This window comes from Lampetra planeri, chromosome 60 (genome assembly GCF_965212315.1).
Source record: "Lampetra planeri chromosome 60, kcLamPlan1.2.h2, whole genome shotgun sequence".
Classification (NCBI taxonomy): domain Eukaryota; kingdom Metazoa; phylum Chordata; class Hyperoartia; order Petromyzontiformes; family Petromyzontidae; genus Lampetra; species Lampetra planeri.
Window position 1 is genome coordinate 1,325,331 of NC_136166.1, and position 24,913 is coordinate 1,350,243.

General features: G+C 52.0%; 1 protein-coding gene and 1 long non-coding RNA gene across 6 annotated transcripts in view; one reads left to right on the forward strand and one right to left on the reverse strand.

Annotated features, from left to right (window-relative positions):
- Positions 1-18,812, reverse strand: part of LOC144736275 (phospholipid-transporting ATPase IA-like) — a 188,574-nt gene extending 169,762 nt beyond the window's left edge. For 4 of the 5 annotated variants that reach the window (XR_013588747.1, XM_078618908.1, XM_078618904.1 and 1 more), the window contains exons 1-2: positions 17,518-18,812; positions 510-593 (exon numbers count right to left, since the gene is read on the reverse strand). The gene's annotated coding sequence lies outside the window, so the exon portion shown is untranslated. The remainder of the gene's footprint in view (positions 1-509; positions 594-17,517) is intronic. The other variant, XM_078618906.1, reaches the window with a different exon arrangement.
- LOC144736277 (uncharacterized) lies at positions 16,132-21,095 on the forward strand. Its single transcript, XR_013588748.1, has 2 exons — positions 16,132-16,717; positions 18,605-21,095. It is a non-coding gene; the product is annotated as an uncharacterized LOC144736277 (long non-coding RNA).
- The last annotated feature ends 3,818 nt before the right edge of the window (positions 21,096-24,913 follow it).

Below are 24,913 nucleotides of genomic sequence, written 5' to 3' on the forward strand. Positions count from 1 at the left end.
CAGCAGTGTAGTAGTGTATAGTAATGTAGTGCTGGAGTATGTCGCCAGAGAAAGGGAGGTCTGGACCGCCCTACTCAACACGCGGCTGCCGCTGCGTCCCTCACCATGGCAAGCGGACTGACAAACTAACGACTTGAACAGAATAGATTCTTGAATCGAATTGCCACCAGGATCAAGACATTCCATCCAAATGCTGGTGGACTGAATGTGTATAGGCCTAGCCCACACAATCGACAGACGCACAGGCAACCAGCAAACAAGACCAACTGTTGATTTTAAAATAATAATGTTTTGCATTTCTGGCAATAAAACAGGAGGTGCTATGATGTTCAAACACCAAAGAGACACCTTTTGCAAGACATGACGTCTCCATTAACCACACGTACTTATGGCAAAGCATGCAAACCAACATGCTGTTTATTTAAAGACACATGGTATGTAGCTATCTGGTTAGACAGACCAAACCAACTGATAGCTTATCTTAGGTAAATGTACATGTGTTTACACACCTTTGCCAATCAACTGTTGGATGATGGCCTCCCCATGCCCTGCAGGTTGCTGTGGTTATTTTGACCTTACTTCCACGTGCTGGTCTGGTGAAGACAAGAGGCAGCATCGTCGTGGGATGGTTCAACAAAGGACTTTGCTGCACTGCCCCCTCAACCAAGAGGCATAATAAAGATACTAAAACAATAACATATACCACGGAACACAACAGCACAATAACACAGAATGTTAAGTCTACAGCAGACTCCGAGCCTTCTTGCAGTGGACCTTTCCCAGGAGTATTTTGTTCACAACAAATTCGTTGTTCCCCCAGGGCGTCTTTGCTCGGTAACGCGGGGTCTGGCATAGCCCACCGCAAAGGCAACAGAACTCGTTGTGCACGGTGACGACGGTGACGATCACCTCCACTACCTCGTCGTCACGCCGTCACCACCAACGCCGCCTCCTCACCGGGTTCCCTGGCTCTCGTCGAGGCTCAGAACCACCCAGCGGCGCCAGCAGAGGGGAATCACGCGCAAGCTGGAGGGCAGCGGCAGGAGCCGTGTGGTGAGCTGGCGCCCATCCCCCCCTGCCCCAAGCTCTGCGGTCCTCTAAATAGCATGGTGGTATTACTGGACGATCAACGAGTGTTTATGTGGGAGGAAAGCTAAGAACTCGGAGAAAACCCACACATGCGAGATGGCAACACTCTATCCCCGCAGGGATGCGGCGGATGATATTGGTCCTCATTTTCTGTGCCGCCTTCTCCTGGCAAGCCAGGGTACGTGGTCTCTTCCTCGACGCCCACGGGAGGAAGAGAGTTCCGCAACTGTTTGTGTGATCCAGCAACCGCTGCCCCCCCTCCCCCCCCGATCTCCACAGTGCCAGATTTTAGGCATGCACCGCCATCATCACCTCGCTAAACAGCAGTGCCAAAGAGAGCCTCAACGGAGTCTCGAGCCTTCTTATAAGGAGCATCCTGCTCAGAATGCTTGGCCAATTCCACATAAAGTACAAGTCAGTAATGCAGCCTGTCTTCACAAGGACAAAGTAAAAAAAAAATTCGATGAAACCAAGATGATTAATAAAACTGCCTTGCATCACCGACCTGAATTATCAAACTTTGACATCCACCAACAAATTTGGCCATGGGGCTTTTGTGACCTAGGTAAATGATCACAAACATAGCAGATAGCTCATCGCCGTGACCATTGGTCCCCTACATTGCGTTGCTTCAGAATTGGCGCTTGCTCCACTCTCTGGAACAACAACCACTCGCAGAACACAGCGGCCTCCCTCCGCTCTTCCGTCAGTCGTCACGTGGCGATCGCCATCACGTGCGTGCGCCAATGTTCTCCCATCCACGCGTCCCCCCTCCCGTCTCTTCGTGTCATTCCCAAGGTGCATCTCCCCAAGCGCTTCTTTCCGCAACTTTTCAATTTTTTGTTCCATATTTTTCACGAATGTCTGATTTGCTGAACCACGTGGCAGAGCATACGCACTGAATAGAAAACCCTCTTATGTAGGACACTTTGCAGCTATTTTCATTCTCTCTATTATCGTTGACCTGACAAGGGGGGGAGGGGGTGGGAGGGCGACATCACATACTGTGATGTCATAAACATTCGGATCAATCGGAAACAAACAATCGATTTTCTCGTCTTCCGAAACCTCAAAGCGCCGAGCGAGAGCGGAACAAGCAGATGCCACGACGCTCGACCCGACGTGCGACCCGACGATCGCCGCGCGCTCCCTGTCCGTGGCGTGCTCGGCCTCTGCGCATTGCCGATGAGTCGCTCGGGTCGCCCACGGCAACGGGCGAGAGACACACCACCACCACGCTCCGCACCACTCCTCACCACGCTCCTCACCACGCTCACCACTCCTCACCACGCTGCTCACCACTCCTCACCACTCCTCACCACGCTCCTCACCACGTTCATCACTCCTCACCACGCTCCTCACCACGCTCCGCACCACGCTTCTCACCACGCTGCTCACCACGCTCCACACCACACTCCTCACCACGCTCCACGCTCCTCACCACGCTCCACACTCACCACGCTACTCACCACGCTCCTCACCACGCTCCTCACCACGCTCCACGCTCCTCACCACGCTCCTCACCACGCTGCTCACCACATTCCTCACCACGCTCCGCACCACGCTCCGCACAATGCTCACCACGCTCCACTCCTCACCACGCTCCGCACCACGCTGCTCACCACGCGCTGCATCACTCTGGCGCTGCTGCTGCCCTTCTGACAGCCGCCCACCGCTGCTGCCCGAGGGCCTCTCCACGCCACGAGGGTCGTGAGGGCCACGTGGGTCGTGAGGGCCACGTGGGTCGTGAGGGCCACGTGGGTCGTGAGGGCCACAAGGGTCGTGAAGGCCGCATGGGCCGTGAAGGCCACGTGGGTCATGAGGGCCACGAGGGTCGTGAGGGCCACGAGGGTCGTGAGGGCCACGTGGGCCGTGAGGGCCACGAGGGTCGTGAGGGCCACGTGGGTCGTGAGGGCCACGTGGGTCGTGAGGGCCACGTGGGTCGTGAGGGCCGCGTGGGTCGTGAGGGCCGTTTGAACTTTAGCACACGGAATGGCGTACGCAGTAAGCGGATCTCATGCAGCACGTGAGGACGCACAACGTGCCGGCACAACGCGCCCCTGCGCGCACCGAGTTGCACCGTACGGTGGCATCTGGCGCGATGGCGTAATGCACACGACGCCTCGAGTCAATCCGCTGGTGGAGGGGGGGTCGCAAGGGTCGTTTGACCGAACTTCGCCACCATCGGTAAAGTCAGGTAGGTATAAAACTAAATTAATAAAATCACGACGTTTCGGGTGCAACACAAGTGCCCGTCATCAGGTGGGACAACCACAGCAAGAAACAATTGCTGAAGTGGGTAAAACAAAATTTTAAATCTAGATTTCACCACCACGCCGGTCGGCGCGGGCTGACAAGGGTAGGGAGGAGGAGCGAAGAGGTATGGAAGTACGACGACGACGACGACGACGACGACGTGGATTTCTCTCCGTGTTTAAGAGTATTTGGCTGCTATAAATTACCACGTGATGATAGTCACTTCTTCTATCATTGTGATTGCCAGGTCGGTTCTGAAAAAGAGATACAAAGTTCAGTGGGCCTTACCTGGCAGAATAAAACATTGTTTATAGTTTAGAGACGGCAAGTCCAGCGGTCGAGTGAGCGGCTCGCAAGCGCAAGGTCACGAGTTCAAAACCCTGCTTGGGGGTTTACTCGGTCCGTCATCCCTCCAGGGTCGATACAATATTTACCGCTTTGTGGGGATGTCAACAGTGGTTGTCCTATGGGTCGTCTCATCTCTGCCATAGGAATATGGAATTTACACCACTCGTTCAGAGATGTGAAAGGGGTGGGGGGGATGAGCGGCAGAAAGGGAGCGAGGCTCCACCGTGTAGAGGTCCTCCTGTCAAGGCAGACCAAAAGGTGGCATGGAGCAATCCGGAAACTAAAAGAAAAGGCCATCCGTGTCCATCTGTACACCGCACGCTCCTGCTGCGACTACTGATGTTGTTGCTGCTGCCGCCGCCACTGCTGCCGCCATCGCTGATACGACTACTGCTGCTGCTGCCGCTGCTGCTGCCACTGCTACTACTGCTGCTACCGCTACTGCTGCTGCTACTACTGCTGCTACCGCTACGACTACTGCTGCCGCTACTGCTGCTATTGCTGCCGCTGCCACTGCTACTACTACTGCTGCTGCTGCTGCCACTGCTACTACTACTGCTGCTACTACTGCCGCTGCTCCTGCCACTGCTACGACTGCTGCCACTGCTACTTCTACTGCTGCTGCCGCTGCTACTACTGCTGCCACTGCTACTACTACTGCTGCTGCCACTACTGCCGCTGCTACTACTGCAACTACTGCTGCACATTTAGCGGTGTCGTGCGGTAGGACTCGGGGCAGCTAGACGCGCACACAGACGGGGCCGCGATTACCGGCCGGCTCATAGAGTAGCAGCACTCGGCGCTCTTAAGGGTTAGCGAGTTCGAACCCTGGACACGGCCATCGGGAAACACTCTCAGATGAAGGTCTCGTGCTTGGCTATTTGATTAATTAAGTGATTCATTATCAACGCTTAAGTCCACGGGTGAACAGTCGCTGAGAGCCATGCCGACGCAACGGAGCTGCACACAGGAGGTGGGGGGTAGGAAGGGGGGTAGGAAGGGGGGTAGGAAGGGGGGCGGGAAGGGGGGGCCCCGCTGCCCCAACTGAGTGAGACCATCAAGGCGGGAGAGGGGGAGAGATGAAAATGTAAACGGGGGGGGGTGGGTGATGACGGCGGAGGGGAAGTATAACCAACCTAGCGAGGGCAGGGGGAGACGCGGTGTAATCCCTTTGATTCATGGGCTCATCGACGAGCACAGAAATAGTCGCCGCACGTGCCACTGCACGGGAGGCGATGAGCGAGACTTGGTGACCATTTCTGCATCGTAACTTCTGGGCTGTCGGGGGTCTCCTGCCTGCTTCGGGCAGGGGGTGGGGGTGAAGGGACACCGTTGTTGCATGGGCTCGGGTAATCGACCACAAAAGACGCAGTCGATTTTACATTTTTTTAACTGCAATGTCACTCACACCGCATTGGATATCACGGGGTTTTATGTGAATATATGGGTCTATGTGCGAGTCGATGGGTCTCTATGTGAGTCTATAGGTTTCTGTGTGAGTCTATGGGCCTCTGTGTGAGTTTATAAGTCTCTGTGAATCTATGGGTTTCTGTGTGAGTCTATGGTCCTCTGTGTGAGTTTATAGGTCTCTGTGAATCTATGGGTCTCTGTGTGAGTTTATAGGTCTCTGTGAGTCTATTGGGCTCTATGCGAGTCTATGGGGCTCTGCAAGTCTGTCGTCTCTATTAGTCTGCATTAGTCTACGCTAGTTTATGGGTCTCTATGTGAGTCTATGGGTCTCTATGTGAGTCTATGGGTCTCGATGTTAGTCTATGGGTCTCTATGTGAGTCTATGAGTCTGTGTGTGAGTCTATGGGTCTCTATGTGAGTCTATGGGTCTCGATGTTAGTCTATAGGTTTCTATGTGAGTCTATGGGTCTGTGTGTGAGTCTATGGGTCTCTATGTGAGTCTGTGGGTCTGTGTGTGAGTCTATATGTTTCTGCACGAGTCTGCACGAGTCTACGATAGTCTATGGGTGTCTATGTTAGTTTATGGATCTATATGAGTCTGCTGTAGTCTATGGGTCTCTATGCGACTGCCCATGCAAGCATGAGGTACAAATGGAATCAATCTGGAGACCCTGTTCAGCAATGAACGGCTGTCAAACACAACGCCCACAATTATAACCTCGGTCCGTTGCCTTTCAAATGCCACGTGGACAGAAGACCGCTGCAGGCAACGCAACAGTGGCTACGCTCGCCTGGCATAGACACTCCAAACGATGATGATGATGATGACTATCATCATTCTCATGCTTGTTTACCTATTAGAGTCTCAGGACTCCTTTTCACGAGGGTCCTGTCGGGTCTGCACAGCTGCCTGGCGATGGTTGCTGTGATCACAGCGGAGTCATTGGCGGTATCATTCTGCAAACTCGACAATTCTGCACCATGACGCCGGCACGCCAACTACTTTTTGTGCTCAGTTTGTTGTCCTTCCCCCGCATCTCCGCTTGGCACGGTTGGTTACGTGCGGAGCGAAAGAACTTCAAAACACATACGTACACAGAGACCCACAGACACCCAGACCCACAGAGACCCACAGCAACCCACAGATTAGCACGGTTGGCTAGGTACGGTTAGAAAGAAGTTCAATACACACATGTACTCTTGTGAATGACGATGCGGGATCGTTAACATCCAGCGTGAAGCAGTTTAATCCACCCGCAGTATTAACCAGGGCGGCCACTGGGGTCGAACCGTGAACCCGTGCAAAAAGCGGCGACCGCGCTTACTGCTGGCCTACGTCACGGCCCCAACCATGAACAGGATAGCGCGCGATACTGTACACGAGTCATTCGTGTCATTCATTTCCACGCCAGGAGAGTTTCTTCGCTCCTCTGTGTACTGCCAGGCCTACACACCTCACCAATCAGTCGCACCTCTCATGTAATCTACAACCGCTGGATGAGGGCCTCCCCATCACACCGTGTGGGACATTGGGGGTTGTTTGACCCTCGGTCTGGTCTTGGTGGCCAACGAGGGTTCATGAAGGTGTGGAGCACAGATGTGGGAGCGTTAAACTGCTGCACTGCCCACGACACAGCCCCGTCACAGCCTACAAAACATGTTGAGCACGAGGTTCGCCCATACAAGCACTATCCACAATCAACCATGGCTTGGTTTCCCAGAACTTCTGACTCTCGATGAGATCGGAAACCGGACATCCGGGTGGCTACGCTGCACGCTGCGGAGGCGTCGAGCAGCGGCTTGTCCCTGGCTCGCCAGCAGACTGTGGTACAGCCAAAATGTGGACTTGTACAGCGATAGAGTGTTTCACCCTCGCACACCCATGTACGTATGCTGAACTTCTTTCACACTTAGTCAATCGTGCTCAGAGGTTGCAGGGAAGGACAACAAGCTAAACACAAAGATAAATGCGTTTTCAATCGGGATTATTTAAAAGTGCATCGATCCAGTGGCTTCCTAATATCGGAAGGGAGAGCGTTTCAGAGGCCCGTCAGAAAGCGCTCGATGCAGCGACCATCTTTGTTGGATGGCCGGCCAAAAGCTCCGGTTTTCTCCCAAAACCAAACACTCATTAATTGGCCGATAACAACCAAATATATAGAGGATGGCAGAGCTTTGGCAAGGGCCGGCTCATCGCGTGGCCGCCTTCCCGCTCATCTGTGGCTCCTGCGTCTCGTGCCTCCAGGTCGTCACCTCTCCCTCTGTACGCGAGGGCAGGGCGGACGCCGCGTGGTGGGTTACGGGACGACGCCAACATCAGGCACATCCTGGGCGATTGGTCATAACCGTATTAAGCGAACATTATCACTGTTATCGAACGAACACGTGCTAAAATACTTAATAATCTGAAAGCCTGCTCTAAAAATACAATGGGGTTTAAGTCTCTGGCAGTAAAGACTACTTCTCCGGGCGAATTTATATATAAGTGTATGTCAAAGGGGTATTTAATGGCAAAGTCTGCTGCTATAAATGTGAAGCAAATGAGCTGCCAATATCATCTCGGCGTGTCGCCCGCAAGATCGTATCACAAAGTGTCTAACGGCTATTAATAAATATAAAACATTTATCACACAAAGCAACAGACAGGGGAAAAAACGAGGGAAACAGCATCGGCGGTGCTCACGGCTGCACGGGAGACATCGTCACACGTTTGTTGTTGTTGTCGTCGTTGCCAGCCGCTAACTGTCCGCTGTGTGAATGCTGAACTTCTCCCATTATCTCTTTGATTCCCTCCTATCCTGAGTGAGTCGCCAGGTCTCTATGTCAGTCTATAGGACTCTATGCGAGTCTGTGGGTCTCTGATTGAGTCTGCGGGTCTCTGAGTGAGTCTATGGGTGTCTGAGTGAGTCTGTGGGTCTCTGAGTGAGTCTGTGGGTCTCTGAGTGAGTCTGTGGGTCTCTGAGTGAGTCTGTAGGTGTCTGAGTTGAGTCTGTGGTTCTCTGAGTGAGTCTGTGGGTCTCTGAGTAAGTCTGCGGGTCTCTGAGTGAGTCTATTGGTGTCTGAGTGAGTCTGTGGGTCTTTGAGTGAGTCTGTGGGTCTCTGAGTGAGTCTGTGGGTCTCTGAGCGAGTCTATGGGTCTCTGAGCGAGTCTGTGGGTCTCTGAGTGAGTCTGTGGGTCTCTGAGTGAGTCTATAGGTGTCTGAGTCTGTGGGTCTCTGAGTGAGTCTGTGGGTCTCTGAGCGAATCTGTGGGTCTCTACGCGAGTCTATGGGTCTCTACGTGAGTCGGTGGGTCTCTACGTGAGTCTATGGGTCTCTACGTGAGTCGGTGGGTCTCTGTGTGTGTCTGTGGGTCTGTGTGACAGGGTGGGTCTCTGTGTGAGTCTGTGGGTCTCTGTATGAGTCTGTGGGTCTCTGTATGAGTATGTGGGTCTCTGTGTGACAGGGTGGGTCTCTGTGTGAGTCTATGGGTCTCTACGTGAGTATATGGGTCTCTGAGCGAGTCTGTGGGTCTCTGTGTGTGTCTGCGGGTCTCTGTGTGAGTCTATGGGTCTATGTGTGAGTCTGTGAGTCTATGAGCGAGTCTGTGGGTCTCTGAATCTGTGGGTCTCTGTGTGAGTCTGTGGGTCTCTGTGTGAGTCTGTGGGTCTCTACGTGAGTCTGTGGGTCTCTGAGTGAGTCTATGGGTTTCTGTGTGTGTCTGTGGGTCTCTACGTGAGTCTGTGGGTCTCTGAGCGAGTCTGTGGGTCTCTGAGTGAGTCTGTGGGTCTATGAGTGAGTCTGTGGGTCTCTACGCAAGTCTGTGGGTCTCTACGCAAGTCTGTGGGTCTCTGAGTGAGTCTGTGGGTCTCTGAGTGAGTCTATGGGTCTCTACGTGAGTCTGTGGGTCTCTGAGTGAGTATGTGGGTCTCTGAGTGAGTCTATTGGTGTCTGAGTCTGCGGGTCTCTGAGTGAGTCTATGGGTGTCTGAGTGAGTCTGTGGGTCTCTGAGTGAGTCTGTGGGTCTCTGAGTGAGTCTGTGGGTCTCTGTGTGAGTCTTTGGATCTCTGTGTGAGTCTGTGGGTCTCTGAGTGAGTCTGTGGATCTCTGAGCGAGTATGAGGGTCTCTACGCGAGTCTGTTGTTACAAGCCGCTAACTCCACACTGCTGGTCAGGGCCTCCCCCCATTCTCCTCCACCTCCTCTCCTCCCCAGAGGCTCCTCCTGTGCAATTCTGGCGTCCCAACTCTACTGCTGCCCACTTCTCTTCCCTTCTCCCGGCCTCTGCTCTAACAGAGTGTGTTTCATCTCTCGTCAGTTGTTCCCGTGACACGCGCGGTGCCCATTTACATTCGGTTCCTCTAACAGCAGCATTAGCAGCAGCAGCAGCATCGCTGACCTCTGTACTTTTCCTTCTTTCTATTACTAAAGGCTATTCTCTTTGACTTCCTCCTAAAATATTTTTTTCAAACATGATCCTCGCACAAACTCGTAGCCTTGTTGTCGTTTCATAGTTAACGACAAGAAGTTTGGTTTCTCTTTATGTGTGGGAACTTTAAAAAGACATTCCTGACAGTGGCACGTGTATATAAACAAAATTATTATAAAACGCCATTTCAAGAAAGCTGCTTTTCAAAAGAGATTGCAAAATGGGTCCACGACTGCGGTCCAAGTGGCATAGTGACACGCAGGGGGCGGGCACGCCATCGCTATCACGTTACCACGCGCGGCACGCTGCGTGTCCCAGAGTTTGCCCGCATGGGTTCTGATTTCTAATGCGAGAATGACAATGGCCAAGTGCCCGGGTGCCCCAGGGGTCAAAGTGCCAAGCTGGCACGGCTGCAACCCCCACAATCATTATTATTATTATTGCTCTGCTGGTTCACCCAGGAGAGTCTCATGACCGAGTGATGCGGACGGCGCGTCGTAGTTTTTGCGATGGTGACACGCCGCAGTATCCATCAGTATGGCCACTGGATTCGAACCAGAAATCTCTGTGACGAGCGACGAAGGCGCCTTTACTAGGCCACGTCACCGCCCCGACCCTGGGTTCACATTCGGGTTTTGGCCGGCCGTGATGATACCAAGATTCTCAAGTGCGATGAGATCATTGGTCCAAGCACCAGTAACTGCATGAAAGAAAACCATCGCGTTAAATACGATTTGCCCCTTAATTCAGTGTAAAATTCTGGCTGAGGAATGAACTCTTTTGCTTCGCTGTGATGCAACGACCACCTCTGTAGATGGGCATCTAGGGAAGTGCAGCGTCCCGAATGTGGATAAGAAGCAACTTGAAAAGATCTCCGTGTAGTTGCGTAATATCTCCTTCTGCAGGCCACTGGCTACCACGGGGCACTGCGCGGCGCTTCGACAGTTCCGAACGGACGCTTCTTTGTGCTCGCGCGTTTGGATGCTGCTGCTGATGGCACAGTCGAAATAAAACTGGGGACGAAAGGTCGCTGTTTGATAATGAATGGGCAAATGCTTTAATAACTAGTGTGTTTTAATGCCTAAGCCAGAGGTGTTTTGTTTGGATTCCATGGACACATTCAAAAGGCCAAAGGCAACATGGGCAGAATGTTCAGTGGAGGATACTCCAAGTGCCCTACTGAAAAAATGTGACCATTTGTTGATGTCACCTACTTATCTGCGCAAAAGCTTAACATGAGCCTCAAAGCATTTTCTAAGAAGCTTCCCGACTCAGAATGTTTTTTCAGTGACTTGTTTTAAGGAGTGTATGATAACGTCAGAGGAAGTAGGGCCACCCAGAGGAGCTGACGAACCACTCGAGGTAAAAATGCAAAGGTGCATCCTCGCAATCCCTCGCTCGAATCACTGCCGGTGGAAGAATCTCTTTCAGCGGAGCTCCAAATATACCCTCCAAATTAAACTCAACTAAAACTATGTTTTTTATTTTACCAGGGAAGGCCCACTGAGCTATGTAGCTCTTCTTCAGAAGCCACCTGGCCACAAATGCTAGCTCAACATTGTAGCTCATTATCACGTGGAAATTGATAGCAGAAAAATATTCTAAACACACGTTGATTCTAAATGTGCAGTTAATAACCGGGGGACCTGGAGAAAAATCCACGCGACCACGGGGAGAACACGCAAACTCCAAATATACAGGTGTCATGGTTGGGATCGAACCTACAACCTCCTGTATAACAGACAAGGTAGTTAACATCTCGCCTATGCAGAGCCCCAAACGGTGTTTGGCCTACTCTTCCATGCTGGTCAGACGTGTTGAAAGAAAATGTTGGCGTACCCACACTTTACCCCACCACACAGTGTCCTGCCAATCAACCCATCTATACTGCTGGGTGAGGACAGCGGTGGGATGGGGGATTTAAGAAAATTGCACAATAGCTTCAACTGCAGCCCCGGGAGATAGAATCGGCCAGTCCTGGATTGCGTATGCCAACGATTACACCATGCCAACATCCCCCTTAATACCAAACGAATGCTGACAGCGAAAAGTCCACAAGCGTGAGTTCACACGCCCCAGTCGCTGGACTGCCATTCCATATCCCCCTTTTGTTCTGTCAGGATGTTTGACAAATCCTTGTTAAGGAATGTTTTGCATCATGTGAGATGACACCACAAATGCATGGGGAAAACCCAACACTGCTACCTCCTGATCCACCAACCCTTGCCTCAAAGCGCTGGATCAGTCAAACAACCGGTTATGCAGTACCCTGCACTCAAATAACCAGTGCGATGTAGAATTATACAGCTTGTTCATCTTGTACAACGACGCGGGGATAGGCAAAGGGGCAGAGGAGGGTCTTGAGTTCAAGCTTGAACGGGGTCAGGATCTCTGAGTGACGGTAGCGATGTTAACTACCTCACCTGGTATACAGCAGGCCGTGGGTTAGATCCTAACCCTGACGTCTGTATGTTTAGCATTTGCATGTTCTCCCCGTGGTTGCGTGGATTTTTCTCCGGGTCCTCTGGTTTTTACCACCACATTTAGAAACAACATCACGTGTTTAGATTATTTGACTGCTATACATGTCGACGTGATAATCCACTTCGTTGAGCTATCATTTGTGGCCAGGTTGCTTCTGAAAAAGGGCTAAATAGCTCAGGGGCCTTACCTGGTGAAATAAAAATAGTTGAAGAGTTTTTTTAGTCTCCTATGCGAGTTTATGTCTCTCTGAATGAGCCAATCCAGTGCAATAACATGTGGATTCGTGCAACGTCTAAGTGCGATCTCATCTCAGGACATTGTATGGAAACCACGGACATATTTGCGTTATAGAGAGAGAGGCAGGCAGTCAGTCAAAGGCGGATGAGGAGTGGAATGTGTTGAGTTTGGACTTCAGCAGGGACAGAGATTCAACAGCGTGGGTGGTAGGGGGAAGTTCCAGACAAAGGGGGCATCAGAGGAGAAAAAGCGACCATACGAGTTGCTTTTGCTCTTCATAAATGCTTCATTGCTGTACTTTATTTTCTTTGTTTTGCTTTCGTCGTTTTGGTGATCCAAGTCACTCGTGTGAATGGGACTATCCCCGCCTCTCGAGTTCGCTCATCTGTGTCGAAGAGCTGCTTAGCTCGAAGACCCCTTAGCAGCTGATAGAGTCCTCCTTCTCAGCTGGTTAATCAAAATAAGCTTAAACGCCTGATCAGGCGCACTAAGGCCAGGGAATTCCCCACCGTATGAACAGGAGGCCGTGCACGCAGGGTCCTGTGTGTGAACCAAAACTGTGCCGAGCGTGGGATTAGGAGCTCGCAGGCTGTAGTCTCACCCAACGCCACCCCCTCCTCCGGCCCCTCGCATGACACTCGAGAGGGTGACATTATAGACCCACGCGGCTCGCGTGGACATTAATATTGCAGCGCGATACGACTGTACGGTGTGAATATGGAAACGCAAAAACACAACTACTCAAACCTGTTCGCTGAAAAAAATACAAATTCATGCAATTAGCTCTCAACGTCACGTAAGACGGACGCACGCCAGCCACCTACACCTGCGGCGCAGGTCCGGTTACGGACGGCCTCGTTTGTCAATCCACTGCTTGATGAGGGCCTCCCCAACGCCGTGCAAGTCACGGCGATCGTTTGACTGTACTTCACGACGATGGTCAATACGGGCGGATAAAGGTGGGGAGCATACAGCTTGGCGCTAGCAGCTTCATTTTCAGAAAGCGCATCTCAAGACACGGCCCCGTGGTAGCACACTCAACGCCTGTTGCAGATACTCATCTTCACCATGAGCTGCAGCTTCCGGCCCTCCATGAAAACAACCGCCATCTCTTCTCCCCATGCCCATTCTGCTACTGCTACCCCCTGTCCCAAAGCTACAACCAGGCCTACCCCTATCACTACCCCAACCCCTATCACTACCCCAACCCCTATCGATACTATTCCAACCCTTCCTTAACCACTCACCAGAGCTAAACCACCACTTTTAATAATAACCCCACTATTTATTATCTCAACCAATATCATCTCAAATACACATTTGTTTATGGTAATAATGGGGCCCAGCCCAAGTAGAACACGGGGCCCAGCCCAAGTAGAACACGGGGCTCAGCCCAAGTAGAACACGGGGCCCAGCCCAAGTAGAACACGAGGCCCAGCCCAAGTTGAACACGGGGCCCAGCCCAAGTAGAACACGGGGCCCAGCCCAAGAAGAACACGGGGCCCAGCCCAAGTAGAACACGGGGCCCAGCCCAAGTGGAACACGGGGCCCAGCCCAAGTGGAACACGGGGCCCAGCCCAAGTGGAACTAGGGGCCCAGCCCAAGTAGAACACGGGGCCCAGTTCAAGTGGAACACGGGGCCCAGCCCAAGTAGAACACGGGGCCCAGCCCAAGTAGAACACGGGGCCCAGCCCAAGTAGAACACGGGGCCCAGCCCAAGTAGAACACGAGGCCCAGTTCAAGTAGAACACGGGGCCCAGCCCAAGTAGAACACGGGGCCCAGTTCAAGTGGAACACGAGGCCCAGCCCAAGTAGAACACGAGGCCCAGCCCAAGTAGAACACGGGGCCCAGCCCAAGTGGAACACGGGGCCCAGTTCAAGTGGAACACGAGGCCCAGTTCAAGTAGAACACGGGGCCCAGCCCAAGTAGAACACGAGGCCCAGCCCAAGTAGAACACGGGGCCCAGCCCAAGAAGAACACGGGGCCCAGCCCAAGTAGAACACGGGGCCCAGCCCAAGTGGAACACGGGGCCCAGCCCAAGTGGAACACGGGGCCCAGCCCAAGTGGAACTAGGGGCCCAGCCCAAGTAGAACACGGGGCCCAGTTCAAGTGGAACACGGGGCCCAGCCCAAGTAGAACACGGGGCCCAGCCCAAGTAGAACACGGGGCCCAGCCCAAGTAGAACACGGGGCCCAGCCCAAGTAGAACACGAGGCCCAGTTCAAGTAGAACACGGGGCCCAGCCCAAGTAGAACACGGGGCCCAGTTCAAGTGGAACACGAGGCCCAGCCCAAGTAGAACACGAGGCCCAGCCCAAGTAGAACACGGGGCCCAGCCCAAGTGGAACACGGGGCCCAGTTCAAGTGGAACACGAGGCCCAGTTCAAGTAGAACACGGGGCCCAGCCCAAGTAGAACACGAGGCCCAGCCCAAGTAGAACACGGGGCCCAGCCCAAGTGGAACACGGGGCCCAGTTCAAGTAGAACACGAGGCCCAGTTCAAGTAGAACACGGGGCCCAGCCCAAGTGGAACACGAGGCTCAGCCCAAGTGGAACACGAGGCCCAGTGCAGCATTGAGCAGAGAAGCCAAATGCACCCCCAAACAGACACCGCCGGGATATTTATCTCTCTCACAACCGCACTACAAGCTTGAGTTCCATGGCATGAGTTCGACCTCATTTAAATCGGACAGCCAGCCAGAACCGAACTCCAGCCTAACTCAAGCGCATTTAAGGTGGCTGCAATTTCTCTCAGAAGTCATCAAATCAAGCTGCCAGCCAACTCAAGTCGGTTACAAAACACAAAGCCGCCAATTCCATAATGTTTCAGGTTGTTCGGCGACTGCGCCGTAGTGGCCCTGGCTAATGATGCGGGTGTGCGGGCCCCGTAATACACCACGTCGCCGGCTTCACAGTGGACGCTAAAGATCCTGTGACGCAACTCGCAGGAGAAGGCCGTCGTGTGTCAGCGTCGTGGTTCCAATTTTAAAATGACACCGCAGCATTAGTCCATCGGGATCCCACAGCAGCGGCCATCGCCCACCCCACTAATGGGCAGCAGACCAACACCCCGGCTCATTCATCCCAATGAGACTCATCCTGGTCTCTGGAGTTCTCACCTGGTTAAAACAAAACACACACGCTCACTTGAATGTAACGCATCATACCAGGGTAATATATAGGCAATAGTTGATAGATTTCCCAAAATCCGACTCATTGCATGTCGTGTACCTAGTGGGTGGTAGAGACCTTTGCTAAAACTCTGTTCCCATAGTTTGTCGGCCTCTCGCTTTCATTATTCTGTTCCCAGTGATCTTAGTGACCTATTTACAACCCCTGTTCACACACAAGTCGTGTGAACAGGGGTTGATGAGTCTATAGTTAGCTGGGCCAGTGTGGGTTGGGGCAATGGGAGAGGAGCATAGACATGGGAGCATAGTACAGTACAACGGAAATTCACATAATTGTACATGCATCGGTGTATAGCGATAGTGTATAGTATATATACAGTATAGTATTGATACAATATACAGCGCAACAGTTTACGAGATGAGCATATCGTGTCCTCTACCTCTATACACACATGTGCTGCCTATATTACACGGTAGAGCCTCTAAACACGATATATTACTAACACTCTGCATTGACAGATGTTTTAATTGGACATTAGCGAGTTAAGAACGGCAGGAAGATCGCGAAACCGAGGGCACAACAAGCACTGCGCTATTACACGGCGAGTGAGCGAGTGATGTGTTACCACCATGCACTGGAATGTGTCCACGACTGCGCTCATACAAAGCGATGCACTTCAACTCGATTACGCAATGTACATCGTACACAGCTACACCAGTTTACAATCTGTATATATATACTGTATTGTGTTGCCCTTTGTGGAAGCTACACTTGTGCACGGTCCTGTATACAGAACAATGCAGACATCTGCGGATTGCATCGCAACCTCACAGATGTTTATGTTAAACGTTTGCATGTTTGTGCACTATCCACAGCGATAATGTAATGCAGTAGGATTCCATCACTTGACGCTGCACATATAAGACTACACACTCGACTGTATGTGTATGATACATGTGTATGTTTATGATACATTACTGACGTGTCTGCACTGTGCGTGTCGTGCTGTTGTATCCGCAGGGCCGCGTTACACCGCTTAGTGTTGAGGGCGTAATGTGCACAATAAACACAAAACTCGGTCTCTCCCCCTCACACAGACACTCAAGCGAAGGCGCAGAGCTACCCAGTGCGCCATTCCACGTTCCCATGGCCACTGACAAGGGCTGCTTGCCCGAAACGTCGAGACGAGAGTCGTTGCCATGAGACCGCCCAGCAGCTCCAGCAGCCGCGGGAGCGGCGAACGGAGGCGGCGCCGTGGAGCCGACTCGGGGTGGGCGACGTGAGAAAATCACAACAACAACAGCGACAACTACAACAGCCACAACAACAACTACGACAACAGCGACAACAACAACACGTACAGACGTCTAGCAGCTGACCACAACAACCACAACAACAACCACAACAACAACCACAACAGCAGCGCCCCGCCTGTACCACCACCAGGCCCGCGTGCGAGTGGACACTCGCCAAGCCCAAGCCGAGTTGAGCCTGGCAGAGTGTTTGTGTACAGCACTGTGTAGATACTGTAGATATACACAGCGCTGTGTATATATACTGTGTATACTGTAGATATACAGCACTGTGTAGATACTGTAGATAGATACTGTATAGATACACAGCACTGTGTGTGTACTGTAGATAGATGCTGTATAGATACACAGCACTGTGTAGATACTGTATATATATACAGCGCTGTGTATATACACAGCGCTGTGTATACTGTAGATATACAGCACTGTGTAGATACTGTATATATATATTGTACTGTATAATGTAATGTATGTACACATCACTGTATACTGTGTATCCACTGTACTGTATCTACACATCACTGTGTACTGTATGTATACTGTACTGTGTCTACACAGTGCTGTGTATACAGTATATATACTGTATCTACAGTATATATACTGTATCTACAGTATATATACTGTATCTACAGTATATATACTGTATCTACAGTATATATACTGTATCTACAGTATATGTGTCCGTGTACACGATGTGTGAGCACCGCACATTCATTGAGGGCTCCACCTCCTCCCACCTTCACCAGGCCAGGCAGAGGGGTCTGTGTTCACCAAGTGACGCCTCACCCAGCAGTGGGTTCACACAGAGCACGCAGCACCACACACAACCCCCACGTCGCCTCACCTCCTCCTCCTCGTCTCCTCCTCCTCCTCTTATCCCCTCATCCTCCTCCTCATGGCCTCCCTCCTCCGCCTCGCTGTTGAGCAGCAGCAGCAGCGAGCGCGGCGCTGGTTAACCCGGCGCAGTCTCGTGTCCGACTTCCTCTACTGAGTGTGGATGTTGAGACCACACAAAGACCCCCGTGTAGCCTTAACAGACTGTAGGGGCAAGTGCTGTTAGCGAGCACCTTGTGACTACACACACTCACACGTGTCTGTGTGTGTGTCTGTGTTGTGACTACTCACACACGTGTCTGTGTGTGTCTGTGTGTGTGTGACTGTGTGTGTCTCTGTGTGTGACTATACAAACACGTGTGTGTGTGTCTGTATGTCTGTGTGTGACTGTGTGTGTCTGTCTGTGTGTGTCTGTGTGTGACTATACAAACACGTGTGTGTGTCTGTGTGTGTATGTCTGTGTGTCTGTGTTGTGACCACACACACACGTGTGAGTGTGTGTGTCTGTGTGTGGGTGTGACTACACACACACGTGTCTGTGACTATACTCACACACACGTGTGTGTGTGTCTGTGTTGTGACTATACTCACACGTGTGTGTGTGTCTGTGTGTCTGTCTGTGTGTGTGTGTTGTGACTATACTCACACGTGTGTGTGTGTCTGTGTGTCTGTCTGTGTGTGTCTGTGTTGTGACTATACTTACACGTGTGTGTGTCTGTGTGTCTGTCTGTCTGTGTGTGTGTGTTGTGACTATACTCACACGTGTGTGTGTGTCTGTGTGTCTGTCTGTGTGTGTCTGTGTTGTGACTATACTTACACGTGTGTGTGTGTCTGTGTGTCTGTCTGTGTGTGTGTGTTGTGACTATACTCACACGTGTGTGTGTCTGTGTGTCTGTCTGTGTGTTGTGACTATACTCACACGTCTGTGTGTGTCTGTGTGTGTGACTATACACACACGTGTGTGTGTGTCTGTCTGTGTGTATGGGTGTCTGACTATACTCACACGTGTGTGTGTGTCTGTCTGTGTGTGTGTGTGTCTCTGTGTGTGTGTGACTATACACACACGTCTGTGTGTGTATCTGTGTGTGGTCCGGCAGGGCCACGCCTCGCGAGTGCCGATCAAATGTGCACCTAGCCTGGCACTCGGCGCTGTGCGTGTGGCGGTTGCTCAGCACGGGGCCACCCGAGTGGAAGAATGGCGACGGCTCTGAGCTACAGCAGCACGGATCGTGTCCGCCCTTCTCACTGTGTGTCTCTTTGTCTCTCTCTGTGTCTCTCTGTGTGTCTGTATATCTGTCTCTGTGTGTCTCTCACTGTGTCTCTCTGTCTCTTTGTCTCTCTCTCTGTCTCACTGTGTCTCTGTCTCTCTCTGTGTGTCTCTCTCTGTGTGTGTCTCTGTCTCTCTCTGTGTCTCTGTGTCTCTCTGTGTGCCTCTCTGTGTCTGTGTGTCTCACTGTGTCTCTCTGTGTCTCTGTGTCTCTCTCCACGTGATGAGTGTCCCCCGCCTGTCTTTCCGGCCCAGCCAGAATCTGGGATTATTTAATTAAGAGAGCGAATCCGGATTTCACCAGAACGGCGAGGATCAGCCACTCACCACTCACCAGCCCAGCCCTAGCCACTCACCAGCCCTAGCCACTTACCAGCCCAGCCCTAGCCCAGCCCTATCCACTCACCAGCCCAGCCCTAGCCACTCACTAGCCCAGCCCTAGCCACTCACCAGCCCAGCCCAAGTCACTCACCAGCCCAGCCATAGCCACTCACCACTCACTAGCCCAGCCCAAGTCACTTATCAGCCCAGCCCAAGTCACTCACCACTCACCAGCCCAAGTCACTCACCACTCACCAGCCCAGCCCAAGTCACTCACCAGCCCAGCCCAAGTCACTCACCAGCCCAGCCGTAGCCCAGCCCTAGACACTCACCACTCACCAGCCCAAGTCACTCACCACTCACCAGCCCAGCCCAAGTCACTCACCACTCACCAGCCCAGCCCAGCCCTAGCCACTCACTAGCCCAGCCCAAGACACTCACCACTCACCAGGCCAGCACTAGCCCAGCCCTAGACACTCACCACTCACCAGCCCAGCCCTAGCCCAGCCCTAGACACTCACCAATCACCAGCCTTAGCCACTCACCAGCCCAAGTCACTCACCACTCACTAGCACAATCCAAGCCACTCACCACTCACCAGCCCAGCCCTAGCCACTCACCAGCCCAGCCCTAGCCCAGCCCTAGACACTCACCAATCACCAGCCCTAGCCACTCACCAGCCCAGCCCAAGTCACTCACCACTCACTAGCACAACCCTAGCCACTCACCACTCACCAGCCCAGCCCTAGCCACTCACCACTCACCAGCCCAGCCCTAGCCACTCACCACTCAACAACCCAGCCCAAGTCACTCACCACTCACTAGCCCAGCCCTAGACACTCACTAGCCCAGCCCTAGCCACTCACCACTCACCAGCCCAGCCCTAGCCACTCACCAGCCCAAGTCACTCACCACTCACTAGCCCAGCCCTAGACACTCACCACTCACTAGCCCAGCCCAAGACACTCACCAGCCCAGCCCAAGTCACTCACCACTCACCAGCCCAGCCCTAGACACTCACCACTCACTAGCCCAGCCCAAGCCACTCACCACTCACCAGCCCAGCCCAGCCCTGGCCATTCACCACTCACCAGCCCTAGACAATCACCAGCCCAGCCCTAGCCACTTACCAGCCCAGCCCTAGCCCAGCCCTAGCCACTCACCAGCCCAGCCCTAGCCACTCACTAGCCCAGCCCTAGCCACTCACCAGCCCAAGTCACTCACCAGCCCAGCCCTAGCCACTCACCACTCACTAGCCCAGCCCAAGTCACTTACCAGCCCAGCCCAAGTCACTCACCACTCACCAGACTTGAGGAAGGGCCTTTTCTATTGATGCTGCCAGGGTCTGGAACGCTATCGCCAATAAACTGCAACTCGGATCACTCACTACCTGTGAGATCTTCACTCAAAACTGCTCTAGAGGAGTTGTACACCCCTAGCTGCCACTGCTATTCAGAATGGCCTCAAATAAAATGTATCGTTCCGGATGACCGCTGCAAAGTATGATCTTGAGCTTTGATTATAGTCTGCTGATCTTTAAAAGTGTATTGAAAATGTTTGATACTTATACTGATACTTCTGCTGTTATGGAGTGACTCATGCAGCCAGCAATGGCTGCAAAGTTTGGTCGTACATGTTATGTATATCGTTTATTGTTAAATTTGAATCACAGTTCCTATGATCACTGTTACATTGTTTTTATAGCTTTATTTTGGTGATTTTGAAAACGTTTTGGTTTAGCCATGTTTGTTGTAGTACAGAGTTAGCTGGTAACTTTAATCTGCATTGTCTCATGGTTGTTATTGTTTGACTTGCATCCCACTGGGATTTTTGCACATAGGGTTGAAAGAAGACTTTGCTGTTTTTTACTGGATTTTTCTGTTGCGTGTAGTCACTTTAAGATGTTTCTTGTTCATGTTTTTGTTTGTTGCGGTTGCACCCGAGTCAAGAGCCGCATGACTCACAGGGTTATACCTAATAAATGAAACTAAAAACTGAAATGAAACTGAAAATTCACCTTATACGCATGAATATATGTTGAACTTATTTTTGCACTGTACGTAGCCAACCGTGCTAATCGAAGGTGCGGAGTAAGGACAACAGACTAAACAAAAAAGGAGTTCTGAATAAAAACGTTTTCAATTTAGATTTAAAAGTGCATAGCTCCAGTACCTTCCTAATATTGGAAAGAAGAGCATTCCAGACGGCCACAGAAGCGCATCTGAAAGCGCGCGATGCAGTCACCATCTTTGTTTGATGGTTAGCCAAAAGCCACTGCGAGGATGACCAGAGTTCGCGTCACGATGGTTTATGCTCCTTGACGAGATCAGCGAGGTTTTGTGGCTCATTGTGGCAAGCACTGTGTGTCGTGAACGCGGCCTCACAATGTGTTTGTTCAGCAACCAGAAGCCAATGCAGCTCAGCGAGCACTGGACGGACACGTTCGGATGTTGCAGTACCCGTCACGACACGTGCCAGCGAGTTGTGTACACGCTGCAGCTTGGTATTGTTTTGGCCAGACGTCCCGTAGAGTAGTGAGTTGCAATAATCGAGCTTTCTCGATACTCTGCTACACGCCGCTGTGTTGGTTATGTCACGACTCCATAGTAGCCGAATGTCTCACAGAGCCCTGATATTATAATTGCAGGCCCTCGCCATATTTTTTAGACGTGGTGATCAAACAACATATTCTGGTCGAATACGGTGCCGAGGCTGTTTAGATGAAGAGGAAACTAAATCCTGGAGTCTGTGCCCACCACACTCGATGCCTGAGCTCGAGTGCCAACCTCCGAATTCCTTGCTGCTGGGCACCTTTCCGGTGGGAGTGGTTGTGGTCACCGCACCAGGTACTTTTTTAAGGTTGAGTCGACTTAGGGGTCACCCAGACCAACTTTCAGATATCGCCGGGGTCCTACAGAGCAGTCCGCTCATGGGAAATATTTACACACAAAGGCAAAGAATCCCCGTGTAGACGTACAAGATGTTGTGGCACGTGTTGCTAGCGAGTAGCACCTGTGTAGGCCGGATGTTGAGATTCCGCGCAAGGGAATGGCCCAGTGCCGGTTGAGAGATTACTCATCAACGATGTTGGCCGTGGACACAGGAGTCGAACTCGGGTCGCCGGGTTCGTAGCATTGCCCAAAATAATAATAAGACTAATTTTTTTTTATTCGGTAAACTAACAATTCAGTATGTCAAGAGCCCGCAATGCACCGTGTTGTGAATACGAGACGGTGGTGGTGGTTCTTTGATGATTGACGCCACGAAGCAGTTCCTAAAAGAGCCGCCGCGTGCGGCTCTCGAGCCGCGGGTTGCAGACTCGTGCCCTTAAGCTTTCCAAACATTATTTAAAATAAGAAGAATAACGTGAATGTAACATGCAATCATTGTGCCCCAAGAATGAATACCCCTCACACACCGCTGTCTCCTCAGTCTCCACAGCAGAGGTCGCAAACGGGTTTTGATTCTTACCCGTACCCGTACCCGACCGGGTACGGGTAGCCGGGTATCGGGTAGGGTATGGGTATCGGGTACCCGATTGCGACCTCTGCTCCACAGTAACGAGTGCAGGACTGTGAGTGAGCTGTGTAGGACGCAATTGCACGGTTCATGTGCAGAGACAGACGTATGAAGGTGGCACATTGCTTAGCTATGTTATTATTTGTATTCTCCACAACGATGCGCAATGGCTATTTTGTGTTATGTATCGGATATCGTTTTGCGTGGAACCAGGACCCATGTCTGAGAAGGGAGGAGGGTCCATGCCCGTGACATCCGGCACTTTGCCAGCGCTGATTCAAGCGAGGCTGACTGCTCACGAGGCACCGCGTGTTTGCTCGAATTGATTCAATGGCTGCTCAAATTCCGCCACTCACAGGAGGCCTTAGTGGGCCCAGTGGGTTGTGTGAATTTGACTTTTTTACACGCTTTCTTTTAACTCACTCTGTCTGTTGTTGTTGTTGTATCCTCAAATCTTGTAACTCAATTCATCCCACAATGTGGTAGCGACTGCAAACTTGGTATACTTATGTCATACTGATGACAATACTATATTCTATCACAAAAATATATATTTTTAAACGTTCTCTTTTTATATGTTATGTTTCGACTTGGGTCTAATTGTCCACGGTCAATTGACGTTGGCTGTAATTAGCCACGGTCCCTTACGTTATGGCAATCTTCGGGGCCACTTCCTGGAGTCGTGGAGTTCTGCCATTACTAGTAAATTTCATAAAAGCGTGTTAAAAAAAAAAGTTAAATATTACTTTTATTATGTTTTAGTTTGTACGTGGGGAGAGGGGCATGTGAAGGGAGCGGTATCGCCCGCTTTCCCGCGCCGCGAGAGAAAACATCCTCCTAAAGTTCAGCCTCCACTTCTCCCCGACGGTTCTCATCTTTGGATACCCGAAGGGCGACGGATCCCAACATCTTCAGGGGCTGGTCAACATGCTCGTCGGCTATGCCAAGCTCGCCGTATACAGGGCGAGGAAGGTGGCCGTGGAGCGGAAACGTCCGACCAGCAGCCTGGGCATCTTCCGCGCTCTAGTCGGAGCCAGGGTGTGGCTGGAGTTCCGCCATGCGCGGCTGACCCACGCCGTGCCGGCCTTCAAGGAGCAGTGGGCGCTGGAGGAGGCCGTGTGCTCGGTGGCAGAAGACGGAGAGCTCTGCATATGAGCTATCCGTCGGAGGCCGTAGGACTGCGAGAAGGGCTGGGTGCAGATGCATCACTTGTCGTAATTTTTTTTTCTCACAAATGAAGTATTGGAAAATGACGGCAGGAAACTCCTTGACGGGAACACACTTCTTTTTATTAAATCTTGACTTGTAACGATACAACGCGTGGCCTCTCTTCTTCACAATGCGGTCACCATACAACGGTACAACTCGTGACCTCTTCTCTCCGCCCTACGCTTCTCTTGACTCTCGTAGATTCTGTGCTGCTGGCTCTCTGTGCCTCGTGTAGACTCCGCGCCTCGGCTACACTCTTCTCTCGTCTCGTGTAGACTCTGCGCCTCTGCTACACTCTTCACTCGTCGCGTGTAGACCTTACGCCTCTGCTACACTCTTTACTCGTCTCGTGTAGACTTTACATCTCTCTCTGGCTACACCGTATGCATACTCGGCTCGTGTAGACCTTTCTCTCTCTCTGGCTACACCGTATGCATACTCGGCTCGTGTAGACCTTTCTCTCTCCCTGGCTACACACTATACATCGCTCAGCTCGTGTAGACCTTTCTCTCTCTCTGGCTACACACTATACATTACTCAGCTCGTGTAGACCGTTCTCTCTCTCTGGCTACACACTTATACCTTACTCTCCTCTACTCTCCATTACTCTCCTCTCCGGGCTCTATCTCTGCACCTTCGTCTTCATTCTTAGATGGTTCCACTTCTGCCCTCTACTCCTCTGTGCATCACCTTATATATCTCTTCCTCCCGGGAGACGGAGCGGATGCGGACCTCAACGTCGGCACCGCTCCTCAGTTACCCAATCACCACGCGCTATCTCTACGATCCGTTTTCCCCCCAGCGCGTGTTTCCACTCCCCGACCAATCACACCGCGCTGCCCCCCGATCACTCCCTCTCAGCGCATCACCGGCACACAGCCAATCAGCAGCACTACCCCCACCCGCGCACTGACGCCTGCTCCTCCCCGTCAGCGCGCGTCACCACACACACACCCGTACATACGCGCTGGCACACAACGTATACACCCAGCGCGTATCACCACTACATCACCCCCTCCCACATAGCTCGCAGCCGGCCCGGCTGCTAACAACAACCAACCGCAACGATAAGACGACAACCAAACAAAAA